At 41.5% G+C, this 19,006-nt stretch overlaps 1 protein-coding gene across 1 annotated transcript in view; it reads right to left on the bottom strand.

Annotated features, from left to right (window-relative positions):
• The window catches only part of SGCD (sarcoglycan delta), a 409,632-nt gene extending 393,527 nt beyond the window's left edge, over positions 1–16,105 (bottom strand). Inside the window, exon 1 of the mRNA XM_065873387.1 lies at positions 16,069–16,105. The gene's annotated coding sequence lies outside the window, so the exon portion shown is untranslated. The remainder of the gene's footprint in view (positions 1–16,068) is intronic.
• Between the last annotated feature and the right edge of the window lie 2,901 nt (positions 16,106–19,006).

The following is a 19,006-nucleotide window of genomic DNA, read 5'->3' as shown; positions in this document are numbered from 1 at the left end:
GTTCCCATCTCAGAGACAATGTCCAGTGTCATACTTTCATTTTGTACTTCTATGAGAATTAAACTCAACTTACCACTTTTACTCCAGTTTCCATCTCAAATTGGACCTATCTAAATGTCTTTCATCCGTCTACTCCCTCATCAAATAATTACTGATGGTCAATCAAATTCCATATACCGCGGGAAGGGTCTCAAGATACCACAAGGAAGAAGAGTTAACTTGTCTTTATGAAGCTCACAGGCTGGGTGGTGGGGGACTATGTGCAGTAAATGCTTAGTAACAAAATGAAACATGTGAAGTATCTACACTGAAACATATCTGGTAATGTTCAAGAGAGCATCACAGGATGAAAAGTATTTTATATACACTCATCTAGAGAGAACTTTCTATGGATGTAACATTTATGCTGAGACTTGAAGGACGAGAAAAAGACAGTAAGGTGAGGGTAGGGGCAAAAAAAAAAAAAAAACAAAGAAACTATCTCAGGCAGAAGAAGGAAAGCAAAGGCAAGTGTCCCAACGCAGACGAGGCCTGTGGGACTGGCTGTAATGAGTGAAGCAGAGATGGGAGTGAGATGAGGCTGAAAAGTTGACTCGAGTCAGATGATGCTGGGCCTTGGAGATTATAGTAAGAAGTTCAGATGTTACTGAAAAGTCATTGAAAACCCATGGCAGAATCTGAAACAAGGGAGTCATAATCTGATTTATAAGAGTATAGCAATGCCTAGACCACAATAGGTGCAGAATAAATATTTGTCTTTTGATGTGATTGACGCTCTTATTTTCCCCCTCCCTCTATACCAATCATGCATCAAAGCATTCTCAAAAATTGAATAATTTAGCAAAAGTGAACCTTGATCAGTATAATATACTCCCCAAGAGGCCTACTTTTATCTGTGGCGGTGCACCAGGCATGTAAATTTGAAAACAGAATCTTTCTAAGCAAATACACTCTCTTCTTAAGAATCACAAGACAACAGTATTTTCCATCAGTCATTGGGAACTTCTTACAGTGTCACGCAACATATTTACAGTGATATATGTCACCTCTCTGAATATATCCCAAACTCTTCCAAGTACTTAAAACTTCTTTGAACCCTAGTAGCACCTAAACGATGCATGTGTGTGTGTATGCATCTATGTATTTACGCATGTGTATGTATAATTATACACATATACACACACAATTGCATATATTTGTTCAGTGAATGAATGAAAATCAAGCCAATGATAAACTGCAGAGCATATCCTCCGGTAATAAGTAAACAGCTATAAGATCAGAAGCAAAGGAATGAAAACTTACACAACGTGCCTCCGTTTCCTAAGGCACATGCAACTATGATATACTGATATTAAGTAGGCTTAACTACAAAGCATTACTCTGCTCCTTCATGAGGCTCTTTTCAGTGTTCACCTGTTCATAAACAAATCCAGTTGACTTAAAGATAATCTGTTTTTTTGCACACAAAATGCAATAGGATTATATTTCCCAGAGAACCAATGTAGTGAAACTTTCTGTTGCTTTGCCATTAATACGGAGGAACCACCAATTATCAAGGCAATGTCATAATATAATAATCACCCATAACCATGGCTAATTAAATAGTTGCCAAGTATGACACACATGGGATTTCCAAAGAAGGTCGTGCTGGATGGGCATTTTAAAAGCATGGCTTTGAGCTGTAACCTCATGGTCTCACGCATCCAAAGCTTCATACCTGGGATCATGTAGCATTACAGAATCAAGGCCTTGACACTAACTTAATGTGACAATCTCAAGGAGAGGATCCATTTTTATGACTTGGACCTGTGAAAAACTTCCTCCTAGGTTGTGTGGCCTGGTTTCACTTCTGTCACTGCTCACACCACCAAGACCTCAGTGACTCTGCTACCTGAAGGTTTTTCCAACGGCCTCACAAATGTCCAAATTCAGTCACAGAAGCCATACGATTTGTACAAAGCCCATGCTCTCTATAACGTGTTTACAAAGATCCTTGAGCCTAGCCCAGCCAGAGTGGTACCTGGACCCTGTAGCTGTTGCCCCTCTAATTTAGGAAGTCACATTAAATGCCCAGCTTAAGGCTCTCCCACACTGACCTTCAAAATGTTAAATCCCACTACTTTGACACGACTTTGACATCTTGACACAGAAACCAGCCTCATCATACTCAAGTGGTCATACCCATGTTCACTCCCCTTCCTAAATCTGGTAGGTACCAAATAGTTACTGGAAGATCTTCTAGTGCCCTCCTTCCTACATTTTATCAGTTGATAACAGGATGATGGAAGGTCTTGGGGTAGAAACATACACAGCTGGCACATTTCATGAGGCTGAACACCTATTCTAGAATAATACTGTGAGAAACCATCACTTTCTGTCTGCGCTGTGTTTTTGTTTCAGCTGGATTCTTCTTCAGGAGAAGAACACATGTTTTCTTTATTTCCTCCCCAAATAAAAGAGATATCTAGAAACAGTTACAGGACCTGCATTATCAGTCTGCTGTGCAAGAATGCATTATGTTTTGAGGGATGATTAAAAAACAATCAGTAAACCTTCCAAAGACACATCAATGCTATCAAGTTTCCTGATGATTTTTCTCTGGAGCCTATAAAATTTTATGGGCCATGATCCACTCTACTAATAGGGCTGAGGACAAGGAAGCATTGGCAGGCATTTTATTAAGGCTTGCTAGACTCTTCTACCCACTAGGCTTCATAATGTCTTATTCCGTAAGGGGACTTACGGGAGTGACGACTGCAATTCTCTGTACAGTTACATACCGTGGGGCAAAGAAACGTGGCAAAGCACAGACTTGGCTGTGGAGGAAACCCCGATCTCAATCTTTTTTTTAAACAGAAAAAAAAATCTTTGACCGTCTACTATGTGCCAGGTACCACAGCAGATCCTGGGTATATCTAGGTCTTCAAAAGGAAGAGTAAGATATTTCTGTTTTCATCAAGCTTGTATATTAATGAGAGACATGGACAGTAAACAAGTAAATGGATGAAACCATTAGAACTAAAGTTAGGTGGGAGGAAGGAAACAAAGAAGGTTCCATGACAGAGAGTAGAGGGTGAACCACACTGGTCATGGAAGGCCATTCTGACCCAATGACAATTAAGGCGAGACCTAGAGGTAGAACAAGTTTTCCAGCAGAGGACAGAGCAAGCATTTCGGCCTTAAGAGCATCCTCCAGTTAAGCAGGATGGCCAGCAGGGTGGGCACTGAATGAGCTCAGAGGAAAGGGTAAAGGAGGGCTTTGCAGAGAGAAGCTGTGGACTAAATATACTTTGCCTTCTATGTTATGAAGAGTACAGAATTAACACGGCTAATAAATACATCCACTTACTTAGAAATAAGACAAGTGATACAAATCAAGTGAGCTAGGGTTTGTTAACGCTGCTGCGGCACCTTACAACTTCCAGAACATTTAAAAGTAAACATGAATTACATCACTGTTTACAACTGTAACCAGTTTATATAAATAGCAGGAATAAGTTCTCTCCCACGTTCATTACAGTTTCTAGAGTTTGTTGTAAATCTAAGTCATTCTGGATTATCTTGGCACGTAAATAGTTTTCCATTACCAGGTTAATTTTGAGGTCTCAGATTTCAAATTACCTGCTTTTCAAGGGTCGTTTTCATGCACCCATCCATACAAGGCTTCAGTCTTGGATAGCTAACGTTTGGCACAATTTCGACAATGGTAATAAACTCCTCACTTTTAGCTCTGATATAACAATCATCCAGAAAAGTAAATGCCTATTTGTATGAAATGGTCCAGGAATGGCATGTTCTGTTTAAACAAATATTTGGACTAATTTAAAAGTGAGGTATTTCATCTTTTAGTTTTTTAAGAATTGGAATATGTAAGTGTTGAAGAGTTTTTACTGCAAAAAATTAGACAAGTGCATGCATTTAAAAGAGCTGAAGAAGATACAGTTAAGAAAACCTTTTTCATTCACACTTTCAGCCTTTCTCCATAGAGGCAACTATTACCAGCCTTCTTCTTAACCCTAAAGAAATGTTCAATACACATACAGCCTTTATCCAATATACACATTCAAAGCATACATGCGCACATGAAAATTTTTCTTTTTCACAGAAAGAAGGGCATATTTTCACTCCTTATTGTTCTTCATCTAAGTTGGTCCATTTACATAGCTCAGTGATAGTCCCACAAAAAATACAGAAATCTGTTTCTTTTTAAAGTTAGTTTTAAATTGTATGTGCACATGATATTTAACTTAATCAACTCTTTAGTGGTGAACACAGGTTGTTTCCACTAATTTTCTGATACCAATGCTCATTTAAACAAATGAATACTTACGGGTATTACCACGTGCTGACACTAGTCATTCAGTGGTAAAAGACAGATTCCCTGCCTCTTGGACCTTACATTTTAGTGGAGGAAATGATAAACAGACAAACAAACATCTAGTGTGTCATACTTATTCTTGGGATAAGTCTTATGAATAAAAAAGTAAAGCCAGAGAAGGGGACAGGCAATGACCAGGGAGGCTCCTGTCTGTAGGACGGTCATGGAAAGCCTCTGTGTGGTGGAGATATTTGAGAAAAAGTCATGAACGAGCAAGACAGTAAAGCATGAGGACATCTGGGAGTAGCACTCCAGTCAGAGGAAACAGCACCAGCAAGTGCAAAGGCCCTGAGGTAGGGGCTCACTTGGCATGTTCAAAGAACAGTGTGGCTAGATCACAGCATACAAGGGGGAGAGTGTTTGAAAATAAGCTTGGAAGTGCAGGCAGAAGGAATGCACATTGGGTCTTATACGCCACAGTAAAACCATAAGTAAGACACTGATTGTGACAGTAACTATCAGAGAACCAAGGTGCAGGAGTGATCAGATTTTCACTTTGGAATCACTCTCACTGTTCTGTAAGGAATAGACTGCAGGGGCCAAGAGTGCCCGTAGAGAAACCAGGGGCCTGTGACTCCTGAAGTCACCCAAAGAGAGGTGACAGTAGCCCAGATTTGGGTAGAGATTGAGTGAGAAGGTGGCCAGTTGCTGTATTTGGAATCTGTCTGGAAAGTAGAGCTAACAGGATTCGCTGATTCCCTAGACCTAGGGTGTGTGCAGGACAGGAGTCAAGGAGAATGCCAGCGTTCTGGCATGAGCAGCAGGGCGAATGATGGTGCTATTTATCAGGATGGGGAACACTGAGAGGATAGTGGCTCATGGGGCAGGAGGCAAATGGAGTGTGAGGAGAGGAGAGAGAGAGCTCTGTTAAATCACACTGATTTTGAAATGCACAGAAGAATCCATGGGGGTGGTGTCACAAAGGCACATAGAAATGAATCTGGAATTCAGGGGGAAGACGGCTTAGAAATGAAATGTGTAAATCTTCTGCATATGAGTATTATTTAAAGCCACAGGATTGGGGCATATAAGTTTCACATATGTCTAAACAGAGCGCTCAGAGAAGCCATGAGACGCTGAATTGCTAGGTTAAGGTATGCATGAGTGTGTGTGTGTGTGTGTGTGTGTGTGTGTGTGTGTGTGTGTGTGTGTGTTTTATAGATGTTGTTATCAAAGTTCTCCTCCAAAGTTCAATATGTCTTCTATTTATAAACTCAAAATATTTATCTCTGATGAATTAGAAGATATTTCAATATAATTATAAACATTAATTCTCACTGTCCTAGAGATTTAGATGTGTGAGGTGTCAGCTGAAGTCATTTCAGACAGAAATATCTTTGTGAAACACACATACATATTTGTTCTAGGCATTTTCAGATACATTAGCTCATACATTCCTGACAGCACTCTGGGGGATCAATCTTATTAAAACTATTTCATAAATTAAGATACCGAGGTACTAAGGAATGAAGGGATGTTCTCAAGGGTTCCTAAGTAGTAAGTTGGTTAGGGTCTGGACTCAAATTCAGGCCCAATTTTCCTTCCAGTAGACACAGAATGAGGCAAAGACTCAGCTTTCGCTGAATAAGATGCAAGGTATTTACCACAATGTTCATTGAAGCACTGTTTACAATAGCCAGGACATGGAAGCAACCTAAGTGTCCATCGACAGATGAATGGATAAAGAAGATGTGGCACATATATACAATGGAATATTACTCAGCCATAAAAGGAAACAAAATTGAGTTATTTGTAGTGAGGTGGATGGACCTAGAGTCTGTCATACAGAGTGAAGTAAGTCAGAAAGGTAAAAACAAATATATATGCTAACACATATATATGGGATCTAAAAAAAAAAAAAAGGGTTCTGAAGAACCTAGGGGCAGAACAGGAATGAAAACACAGACCAGACGTAGAGAATGGACTTGAGGACACAGGAAGGGAAAAGGGTAAGCTGGGACGAAGTGAGAGAGTGGCATGGACATATATACACTACCAAATGTAAAATAGATAGCTAGTGGGAAGCAGCCGCATAGCACAGGGAGATCAGCTCGGTGCCTTGTGACCACCTAGAGGGGTGGGATAGGGAGGGTGGGAGGGAGACGCAAGAGGGAGGAGATATGGGGATATATGTATACGTATAGCTGATTTACTTTGTTATACAGCAGAAACTAACACAACATTGTAAAGCAATTATATTCCAATAAAGATGTTAAAAAAAAAAGATGCAAGGTATTTAGAATGACCATTTAGGTATATTTAGTATGAGATGCATTTAAAAAGGGCATATACACTGCTACCACCTGATAACTCTGTTTTCCTCAGGTCCTCTCATGGCACTATTACAGGCATTTGGACACATCAAAGAGCAAAGCCACCGGTCCGTAATCTCATGGCAGTGACAGGAGGCAGCGATGGGAGAGACAGATAATCAACATGAAAATTATGTTTGAAACTTCTGTCATAAGACAATGGGGGTTACAAGAGGGGGTAAAAGAGCAAAAAAACAAAAAAGACAGGGAAAGGCAGATCAGCGGTGGTAGCAGGTGAAGAGCTGGGCAGGTTCCACGTATAAGAGCATGAAAGAGGCTGACCTCATGGAGAAAGTACAATAATATCTGAGCAGACTGGAAGGAACCTGGAGAGTCAGGGAGATCTGGCTTTGTGTAACACTCAGACATCATTCTAAACGCGGTCCTTGACACTGTAAGTTGAAAACCAGGAAAGAATGTAAACTGAACACCCTGAACAGGAAAAATAATTTCAAACACTGAGAGCAAATTTAATAGTGTCACTTTCACATGCAAAGGGCACTGCATCTACCCACTGTGGCCTCGTCTATAACCAGCTTTCTGAATAGGAGCGACAGATTGTTTTCAGCTACCCTATGTTGTACAAAACCGGGGCTTCTTACATCCCCATGGATGATTCTGCCCAGAACCAGATGATGACAATCGCAGTCGGGCCTCTACAGTGCTTCTGTGACTTGGGGACCAAGCTGTGTAATAAAATAATAATGAACATGACTCAAACACTTAAGATCAGAGAATGAGACACAAAGCTTGAAGAGGACATGGACAATATCAAGTCATGATTTAACAGATGAGAAAACTAGGTTCAGGGAGACTTTAGTGCCAAGACCAAAGTCCGCTAAAACTGAAAAACAGCATGTTTCCCACGAATTCCAGGCTTCAGTCTTTTCAACTGAAACTCCTGTTTGACACTACTCTCATCAACCACCATACACATGCCTTTTGAACAATTCCCAAAGGCAAATCACAACAAAACCACGTTTCCTAACACAAAGAATACCGAACTGTTGATAAATACTTGCGTAGTGGTTACCATGTGCCAGACCCTGTTCTAAACACTATACTGAACTTATTTAATTGTCACAGACATATAATTATGAGGCAGGTGCTAGTACTATCCTGATTTTACAGTTGAGGCAACTGAGAAACAGAAAGGTTAAGCAACCTACCCGAAGTCGTTCAGCTTGTTAAAGACATAGCAAGAATTTGAACCCAGAGTGCCTGGGTGAAAACTCTGTTCCAATTCTTGTGTTAAATGTTTCCAGATATGTGTACATACTTAGTCAGAATAGTGTGATTACTAATTAGGAACTTGTTTTGGTAACAGTTTTAGCTAGAATTTCTCAACATGGATAGTAATTTTAAGACAATTCTTCATATACTTATTGAGGGACTACTATATTTCAGCCAGGGTGCATGTTACTCTAAGTATAGGCATTTTTTCCCAGGTAATAAACCATCTTTGATATGTCTCTGAAACCCATACATTTTTACAGCATCATGAAAAACAGTTACAACAAATTAAGCACATCCTTCTATAGTGATTCAATAGTTCCATAAAATTAGCATGGATCCAGTAGATTCTCCTTTCACAACTGTGTTTGGCAAAGATCTTTAGCTGTTACCTGTGCTCTCAAACGCTTGCAGGGAAATCTGTGGTCTGAAGGGAAAATCTCTTCATCTCATTTTTAGTCAAGTTATTTCTTTCTTTCTATCTATCTATCTACCTACCTACCTACCTACCTACCTATTTATTTATTTGCGGTACGCGGGCCTCTCACTGTTGCGGCCTCTCCCGTTGCGGAGCACAGGCTCCGGACGTGCAGGCTCAGCGGCCGTGGCTCACAGGCCCAGCCGCTCTGCGGCATGTGGGATCCTCCCGGACCGGGGCACGAACCCGTGTCCCCTGCATTGGCAGGCGGACTCTCAACCACTGTGCCACCAGGGAAGCCCTATTTCTTTTTTTTTTTTAAATTAAAGTGTCCAGAAAGCAGGAAAACAATAACAGCTAAAAGTTATTATGCACTTTGCATGCCTTCACATATGTCTGTATGTACACATGAACATATGTATATGTTTACTGAGTTATAAGTTACTCCTACTGAAATACACAGATATTCACTACACAGCTCGAGTTTTACAAATCTGTACATCTGTGTAAAAAATATTCAGTCAAGATAGGGAACCTTTCCATCACCCTAGAAAGTTCCCTCATGCCCCTTCCTCATCAATCCCCATCCCCAAAGGCAGTGACTGTTTTGATTTCTAGCACATTTGAAAATTTTAATCCTAAGTACAATTCTATGAGGCGCTGATTCCAAGGAACATCTAACTCTGAAACCCATGCTCTTGGCCACCATACTGTTCTACTGCATTTCTTCCTAGTGGACACTTAGCCCATCTCAACAGTGTCCTCTGAGAGAATTCAGTCATGATGTCCTAACTTCTCTCTTATGCATCTAGAATGGTACTATACGTACCACCCTTGGAAGAATTGAAAAAATGGTCACTCGAATCATTTTCTATATCCTGTGGTTCAGATGAGACACCCTATTGAGAGCTTACTGATATCAGATTAGGCAGGTGGGGGACACTGAATGAAGCGGACATGTGCCCTCTTAAAGCAACAGGCGCTGCCCAAATCCCCCCAACTGCTACACTACGAGAAATCAGACCAGGGATACCCTTCTGCAGTTTTTTCTAGATAATCGAGATATCTAAATGTGTACATAACATCTCAGTACATGTAAATGCTTTGTAACTAAGTCGATTTTTAAAAAACACTTCATGCGTCAAAATGTGTCCACAGGCCAGCCCTGGATTGCCAGTTTGTGACCAGGTGTTTGCATCCACGGCTTGGGAAACACCAGGATTAGCTTCATCAGCAACAGAAAGGAGCCCACAAACCTCTGAAGGTCACAGCCAACCCAGGAGGTAAGGTCTATCATCGCATGGTAAAAGTTCTGCTGTCCAGACTCTGGTCTACTGCCAACCCTCCTGCCCACTGAGGGAAGCCGATGACTTTGGTAAACATCTTGAACAAATATAAGAGAAAAAAGAAACTGGCAACAGGAAGAGGGCATGGAATAAAAACACAGAAGGAAAGAGCTAGAAGGAGTAGAGAACACTAGAGAGGAGAGAAGACAACTACAGGTAAGAAAAGGAAGCAAAGGACAGGCATCTCTAGGCTTGAAGCACGTTCTTTCATTGACTACACTGGCCCAGGACCACAAACCCAGTTGGAGTGGAGACAACAGCGTGGTGTGGAATGACTTGCTTGGAGCAAGGAGCTCTCTCTGATGTTTATTTACTTACTTATCTATTTACTCTGAGCTTTATGAGAATAGTTTCAGTGCTTAAATATTTTGAACCTTGTACAGGAATTCCGAAATATATTATTTAGAAGTCAGGGAAATCACTAGAGAGTCCGATCCTGTCACCTTGGCAAAGGACTGTGGTCTGAACAAGGAGGAAATTTCTAATCTCTGGCAAAATGGTTTTTATCAGGAAACTGTGCTCACTGTAATAGGTGCCACTGCATTACTGGTTAAAAAGAAGAATAAAGCCATCGCTTCCATATCCACCTATGCACCCGGAGCTCCATTAGGACAACCACCAGCAAAGATTTTGAGCAAATCAATCTCACAGGATTTATACACTTAGTGAACCGTGGTGACACGTCCCTCCCCCAGTCCTGCAGACCTGTTCAATAGGCCACAGCTTACATGGCTTCCTTTACAGAAGGCAGTTCACACTTGACAAAAGGAATCTGAAACCATAAGAAACATGACCACCTTTCTGTGTGGCAGCAAAGGTGAAAGAAAAAGGACAGTGGAATCTTCAGAGAAATTAAGGCAACAAAGAAAAAGTAACCTGGATCACTCAGCATAAAACCCTCCTCTGCTGACTGTCTCAGTGTTTCATTTTATCATTTGATCTGCCTATTTCATTCTTTGTCAGTTTGCCTCATGCTGAGATAATGTTAAGCATATACATCTGACATACTTAAGTCCTTACTGTGTGCAAGGCACCATGCTAAGGGCAGTCTAAGCACAAGCTCACAACATACTACGAGGTAGATGCTACCATGTTCATTTTAAAGATGATACAATTGTGGCTCACCAAGAGGATGTAACTCATCCAAGGTCACACAGCCAGGGTCACAGTCCAGGTCTGTATGCCTCACAGACTGGGCTCACTTCACAATGTAATCACTCTCCTTCTGCTACAAGATCATCCCACCCTTCTCTCTTCTTTCTTACTGGGCTGCTTCTCACTTACAATCACCCTCTGCCCCTTTGGGTCACAGATGTAGAGTGTCCTGTTAATGGAACACGCCCTTGCCAGATGAGTGGAATTGAATTCAGGGAACAGTATTTTTGTCAGGAGGAGGTTACCTGGAGTGTGTTCAGAGAAGGGTAAAAAGAAAAGTGCAGGAAAAGATAAGGGAGAGACGAAACAGTTCAAGACATTCATAAAGAAAGGGGAGAGCTTGAGAATAACAAAAAGCATAGAAAATGAGAAAGAGAAGACACTTTACAGGCATCTCATCCTATTTTACAGATGGAAAGACTGAGAGCCAGCTCTTAGTGGACCCAGAGCCTATCCCAAGACTTCTGACCCCTGCTACCCTTACTCCCTCTCTTCCCCTCACTTCTGTACCAGGTCCTCCTACCACTCTCAAATGTGCCTTAAGAGAATATGACAATGGCCATGGGTTACAAAGTACAGAGATGCAAATTTGGCCCAATCTGAGGGGCTGGAGATGAGAAACAATGCCCCAAGCTGCCTCGCAGCACAGTGGGGTTCTCCATCACTGAACGAATTACTGACACATCTGGCTGACATCTGTCAGTGATGCTATAAATGGCACTGCTGTAGTAAATAATGATTTAGCTCCAACAGTATTAAACCAACTCAGTTCTGTGGACCAGTGTCTGGTTGGCTTCAACAGAATCACTTGGGGAGTTTTTAAAAATAGAGGGATTCCCCGACTCTAATCTCAGAAATTCTGATTCAGGAGGTTTTGAGAAACCATGCAACCAGGTGATTTCTGAGGGACCTTCTAGTACTAAGACTCCATTACGTTACTTTCTCTAGCATGGCTTCCAAAGTATCACTCAGCTTTCATTATTAAGCCACCACACATAACAAGTAGTCCACTCCAGACTCAGAGTCAAGGAACAAGAAGCACTGCCGTTGTCTCTGAACGCCTATGTTCTCTAGACAGGTAACCCATCTTTTCTAGTCTCAGTGTTCACTTCTTTAAAATAGAAGCAATGGACTCTTAGAACAGTGCTAGAACTCTTGATCTGGATCTGTGGGCTCCTATTCCATACCCAGAGGACCTCTACCCATCCTGGTAATGAAACTGCATGGGGCCAGTAGGCACATGACCCAGTTCTGGGTGTGGATTCTGAGAAGTGACGGGAACTTTATGTGGGACGGTGTCCCTTCCTGATTAAAGGGGCAAAGCCTCATGAGGAGAAGTATTTTCCCCCTTCATGTCCTGCCACCTTTGTCCTGACTTGAACATGGCACATGGAGATGAACAAATGGACAGTGGAGCAGGAAGGAAACTGGTCTTTAGGGACGTCGCTCAGCTGCCACAACAGTCCTGGACTGTCCAGGTGTGGTCTACATCTATATGCACAAAAGGTAAGGCTTTATACTTTCCGACTCTATGAGCACGATTTCTATTACTTGCAGCCAAATGCAATCTTTACTGATACAGCATTAAAACTCTCTTTTCAAATGAAATCTCTTGCAAAATCCCAATATATGAAACAAATAAAAGTGGCTGTGCTATTTAGAAAAATGGATGGAGTGTTTCCAGAGCCATTCCTTCCTATTTCCTGCAGAGGTTCTTCCATGGAACCAGAACTGGCCAAAATCGGTACCTCTTAAGGTGGTGTCTCCAAGGCAGCAGGGATTCTCAGATTTTCTCAGGACTCTGAGAGTTCTCTGCCAAATTTGTTCTTGTGCTTTTCTTTCTCTTTTCTTTTGATGTACTTATTTTATTTACCCAAATTTTGTCCTAGGAAACGCAGATCCAATTCATGACCTATGGCTACTACCATGCAGTTCTGGTGCCTGCATTTGTATTCAGTGTACAATCATGTTGGCAATAAGTGATTCGATTCTAATTGTCATGAATAGAAAAAGGAGCAGAGTGTAATATAATACAAAATGAAACATTCCTTCAAGGTGCAGATCAAGGGACATCATGGCATGCAAATGAAGGTACATTTGAAGAGAAAAAAAGTCATGGAAGAATCAAGTCTATATCCAGGATATAAGAGTATGAGTGTCTAGAACCAAAATAATCTCCAGATAACTGTCAGTCCCATGTTCATGGTGAGGCCTTATTAAATTCCAGTAAAGCATCTTCTACCTAAAATAACAATGTTGATCATCTGAATACTATTACTTTACTTTGCATTTAATTCATAAATTTATTTTAGTCTTATAGATGCTAAAGAATGATTAAAATAGAGAGGTAATTACCTAGGTGGGTATTTTTGGTTTGTACATATTTAAATTGCAGTATAATAAAAGCAGTTAAATCAACAATGGGGGCGTGGATCTTTTCCCTCACCCTGTTAAAAGGAGTCTTTATATTACCCCACTCAAGAAATTCTGGACTACAGGATGGCCCTAATCCCTTCCAGATGGTCAAATCCATAATTCCATGAACCTCCTCACCTTATGAAATTAATATTAAATACTTCCACCAACAATGCCCCTGAAGGTTTTTAAAAATTAAAAAAAGAAATAAAATTAAATAAATTCATGCATTAAAATAAAGCACATGTATCATTCTATATTCCTTTTCAAATGTTTGTCTTAAGGATGAAGTGTATGTGGGCAGGGCCTAGAACAAGCTATGCTCACTGCCATCCCTCCCCCATCTCCACCTGGTCCCTTCACTCATCACTCCCAGCAGAATATCTCTGGATGGAACAAATATGGGTTAAAAATAAGGCCTCAGGAGCCTGCTCCCTCCTCAGCTGAGTGATACTTTGGAAGCCATGCTAGAGAAAGTAACGTAATGGAGTCTTAGTACTAGAAGGTCCCTCAGAAATCACCTGGTTGCATGGTTTCTCAAAACCTCCTGAATCAGAATTTCTGAGATTAGAGTCGGGGAATCCCTCTATTTTTAAAAACTCCCCAAGTGATTCTGTTGAAGCCAACTTACGAAATCTGAACCCTTGGGCGATGCCATTCTTACAAAATGTGCTTTCTGATGTCTTCCAGAAGGCACAGTGGGGCAGACTGACCGTGGGGTCTTCTATTGTGAAGAGGGTAAACCCATTCTCCTCACTGAGGCCATGGTTTAGCCACACACTTCAAGGTGAACCAATCAGTGCCCGCTGGGCTTTGCTATTCGAGTATGTATGTTTCATTCCTGTGCACAGATCTCCCTCTGCCGCTGCTGCCCAGTTTGTGGTGTGGCCACTCCTCCCTCCCTGTAGCCTGTACCTCTGCCTTGGATTTCTTCTTCTCTACCCTCCCACACCCCTCTTTGTTTTTCCTTTTTAAATGTCCAAGGAACTTGATTTTCCCCTCGTATACTTCTAAAACAGGGCAACTATAGACTTTCTTCCAAGTTTCAGGCAATGCTGTTCGTACCCCTGCAACCTGAAGTTGCTATTTCACGCCTGCTCTGCTCAAGGCTCAACTCACACTAAATTTAGAGGAGTATGAAATTAGAGCTCACAGTCTCCTTTTTCACTGGCAGTATGTTTGGCTGTGGTTCATGTTGTTTCCCAATCTCTTGGCATCTTGCTCACTCCATAGGCAACCCAAGTGTAGTCACTGTCTGTCCTATCTTATCCCATGTCCAACAGTTCCCAAACCCTCTTCATCCCAACCCAACGCAAAGATGACATTCACGAAGAAAATATTTGCGTGCCATCTCTCAGAATAAGAATTCCTGCTTCCAGTCACTTACTTCCTAATTCCCTCCTCCAAGTGCAAAACTGTGGAGAAAATAAAATTGCTGGCTGAGAGGGCTGACTTGCCACCAACAAAACACAATGCCTGCGCACTTATCGTAGGTCTTACGCAGACAAAGATATGAAAAAGTCCAGCCCCCCAACTCTTTATTCACCCATTCATCTAACTCTCGACCATCAGCTACTTGTTGAGAGATTTTAGAAGCAAAGTCAATGCACACCTATTTTATTGAGGTCCACCCTGAGAGTTCTAGCCACTCTTCTGCTATTCAAGAAGTAGCCAAGAACCCATTCATTCATCTGTTTCCCCAGCCAGACTCTTGGCCAAGGCCCCTTTAGAAAACACCATTGCTGTCGGTGATGGTTCTGCCAGTAATCACAAAGCCGTAGTGAGATTGAGTCAGCTCTTTCAGAACTGAACAGTGCTCTTAAGTGCAATTATATTATGCTATGTAGTTTCTAAATGTTAAGTATAGAATAAGATATAGCTTTTGGGGGAGGGGTAAAAATCTGTATTGCATTATAGTTGATATGTATGAAAAAGAATTATCCAAAATTTGATTTTTAAAAAAAAATCACTCTTTTCAGTAAGGTGTAAAATAACATCAATTGATCCATGAAATAAAATTCACATTATTATATGTCTGTCTTTTAACAATGATTTTGAGTAAATTACTGTTTTCTTTGACTCTTTAGTTGTCTATACTTCATAAAACACAGAAGTATTTTTTTTTTGAGGGAAGAACTACCAGTTACTTCTGCAATTCAGAAAAAAAATTGAAAATTATTCTAGAAACAGAATTACAAATGTTGTATCCAGCATATTTCTAGGCAAATATATCACGGAGCTCCTTAATGACAGTCAAAAATCCCACATAATAATAAAAGATGCCAGGAACTCATATACACGTATCTGTTCCTACATTCTGAAAGTGTGATCCAAAATAGAAACTTCAAACGCCGATTTCCTCTAAAATGAGAGCCATTTTCTGCTAAAAACGTCCCTCTCCAAATTCTCATAAAGCAAAGAACACAGACACTTTCATCTAAAATTATATTTCCTGCCAACGAACTGCCCTTCCCCACAGAAAAGTTGCAGACTGCTGGAGCAGGGTGACAATACAAGAGTTCACATACTTTTCTTTTTCACAGTCGTGTTGCCAGCTTAACCCTAACTTTCCAAAGCGTACGGCCGAAAATCACCTCTTGAAGGGGGCTGAGGGAGGAAAAGATGACAGACAACCCCACACCAAATGTTGAAGTGATGGAGTTCTAACTTGTTCATACATATACACACAACCTCCCCACGCCCCCCCCCCCCCATACACACACAGACACACAGAGTACTTGCAAACAAACAGCAGGCTTAGAAAGCGAAGAGAAAGCCTGCAAAAAATGCAAGAACTGAGCAGTTCCCTACCTCTCCTCTGCTTCACAAAGCGGCTGAAGAGAATCCCCTGCGATCCAGGCGCGTGTGGAGAGGCTGGAAGGGGGCGGCCGCTCGGCCTGCAGAGGCTGAGCAGGCCCAGCCTGTGTTCAGAAGCTGCCCCAGTCAGATTTTCCAACTGCAGAGTTGCAGCCAAGTCCCTGCCCATGCCTGAAGAATTTCCTGAACAGCATTCCCGTGCTTTTTCGGACTGCTTTGAAACCGTACTCTGCCTGTACTTCAATACGCCTTTGTCAGGCCAACTCCCACCTACTGGGCCGGCTTCAGCTCTCAATGGGAAACACGTGTGTCAAACACAGACTCGCTCCCCTGCCCCAGCGCCCATGGGGGCTGCTGGGCTCACACAACCACAAAGGCAATGGCTTCTAGAACTAAAACTGATTTCTCAGTCATTCTCCACGCGGCCTCTGCTCTGTGGTGCTCGATGCTGGAGCTGAGTCTCCTTCCCCTGCTCCACGCCGCCCTTTGCCAACTTCCTCCTTGTGCTGACAGCCCCCAGCTGACCCCTGTTAGCCCCTCACCCCAACCCAACTCTTGCCAGTCCTGATAACGAGCCTATTACAGCTGAGAGATGGGAATTCTCATTTGATCTTCCTCCCTGCCAGTGCCTCTGTCTTTGCTCAAAGGATCAATTGCTAGAGGGGGAACAATATTTTTAGCATTTCCAGATTGGTTCAGTACTTCTGAGTTGTTCCCTCAACCTGATGTGTGCATCTCTTACTGCCGCCACTAAAAATAATGCAATTATTTTTCAGGCACTTTTGTGGCTCTCTGCTCTCTAAGCGCGCTGGTCCCCAAATGTAACATTTTGCAGGCTGTTGCAATGTGTGCTGTGGTTACAGGAAATAGAAAGGAGAAAAGAAGGTAACTTTAATCAGAATGTGTCGTAATTCTCTGCACCTGTGATTACTTCTGGATGACCCTCCATCAAGATGTCCCATGTACATGCTGCTAGTCTACCTTTGAGATTTCCTCTTTCCATAAAACGCAGAGGAAATTTCTAAAGATACAAAGAGGACACCCCTCTTCTCCTACACTGACAGCCCCCTCTCTAAAGAGCCAAAGCTAAGTTGTCAAGGTAACATTGTAGAAAACGATGATTTAAAGAGAAAGCCTCATTTATTTTGAGTTTTATTCTTTTTTGTTTGGGGGGTATTAATATTTTACTTCCAAAATCATACCCCGCTAGCAACTTATTTTAAAGAACTGGCTTGCCAGATTTTAAAAGTACTGTGTATTCCTGAGGGACTGCTGTAAATAATAGATGTGGTAGAATCCGGAGTTTAGCATCAAACTGCAATGGGTCCTTTCAGGAGGATTCATTTTTGCCTTGGGAAGCAGTGTGTCTGTCTGTGGGGAAGGGAGCATGGGCACCTCTAAGGTCAGGACACAATTATAGAATCAAAGAACTTTAGAGGAGGAGGGAACCCCAGAGACCATCCAATCCAAATTGTTTCAACCCTTTATTTTACAAAGGGAAATGGAGGTCCACACAGATGAGATGTTCAGAGGTGCAAAGACTCTTAATGTTAGAACTGATGCCAGAAAGCAAGATTTGGGTGAATTTTCCATGTGCTTTCTCTTTCCCAGCATCATTTGGGAAAGGCCATATCATCTAACCTTCACAAGAGAAGGCTTATAATCAGATGGCCTGGGTCTAATCTTAGCTCTCTTACTGGCTGTGAATTCTGATTAGTTCACTTGACCTCTCTGGACCTCAGTTTCCTCACCTGTAAAATGGGGGTAATAACAGAATCCAGCTCACAGAATTTGGTGAGATAATCCATGCAAAGTGCTTATTATAGTGCCTATAAATTTTGGTTTACTTTTCCTTTTATTGAATCCAGCAAAAACCAGACCCTTTCTCTCACCAAAAAGCAAAACTGTACTCTCGCATCTAGTTTGAGTTCCTAGAATCAACTATCTGATTGGCTAATTAAGTTTTCTGCCAAGTTACCTTTACACAATAGGGGCCTACCCCCTTAAACATAGACAGGTGTCCTAATGCTTTATTGGAACATTAGCCAACCACACAGCTATTTTTCATTTATTCACTACACCTAACACTGAAGTCTCTCCTCGAGATTAACTCACCAGCAAGGTAAACAGTCAGACCAAATCTGCAGTCAGTTACATGAGGCTCAACAAAGTGCCATTTAGAGAGAACTGGAGCTTCTGCCAAACCTTAAGAGCTCAAGATTACCATTCTAAAAATAGAAGACCATTAACAATTGCAATTTCCAGGTTTGGCAACTGCAATGTCCTAAACTAACAGCAACAATTACAAAATAAAAATCCTGTAGGTCAAGGAAGAAGTCTTACTGAGGAAACAGTGGCTACAAATTCTAAAGAATCAGATTTTTATCTGGGTTTCCAGAGCCTTCCTTTCAGAGGCAATCATAGCAAGTGGTTAATGAACCACACGCTACTTATTAATCATGTTGGGGTGCCCAGGTTCTTTTGGGAAAACAAAGGAGGGGTAGCTCTTAATTTTAAGTGGTTTATAAATGCTTTGGTAAACAAAAAAACAACAGCAAAGAAAAAAACAAACATAAAACAATTGGAAAAACAAGGTCAGATTTTATATAAAGGCAGAAAAATGGTGATGTAATCCAAAGGACGCTGCTTTGATGTCTCTCCATAAACTAGCTACATGGCTCATTTCAGCGTGGATATTTGAAGAGGGATACCTCCGTATAGACTCAATTCATTACTACTAGCTGGAAAATCCTAAAAAGTTACTTACGTCTTCTAATGTTAAGAAAAATTATCCACAACTTGAAAATCAGACCAAAAGGTAGTCACATTCTATCAAAGTCATGCGTGGCAATTGTTTAACATGCCCTCTCAAGAATTATTTAAGGGAAATGTGCTTTGTCTGATTCACTGTTGACAACTGAATAAAGATCCC

This window comes from Phocoena phocoena, chromosome 3 (assembly GCF_963924675.1).
Source record: "Phocoena phocoena chromosome 3, mPhoPho1.1, whole genome shotgun sequence".
NCBI classification, from domain to species: domain Eukaryota; kingdom Metazoa; phylum Chordata; class Mammalia; order Artiodactyla; family Phocoenidae; genus Phocoena; species Phocoena phocoena.
Note: the sequence above shows the minus strand (reverse complement) of the source record. Positions and strands in the feature narration are given on the sequence as shown.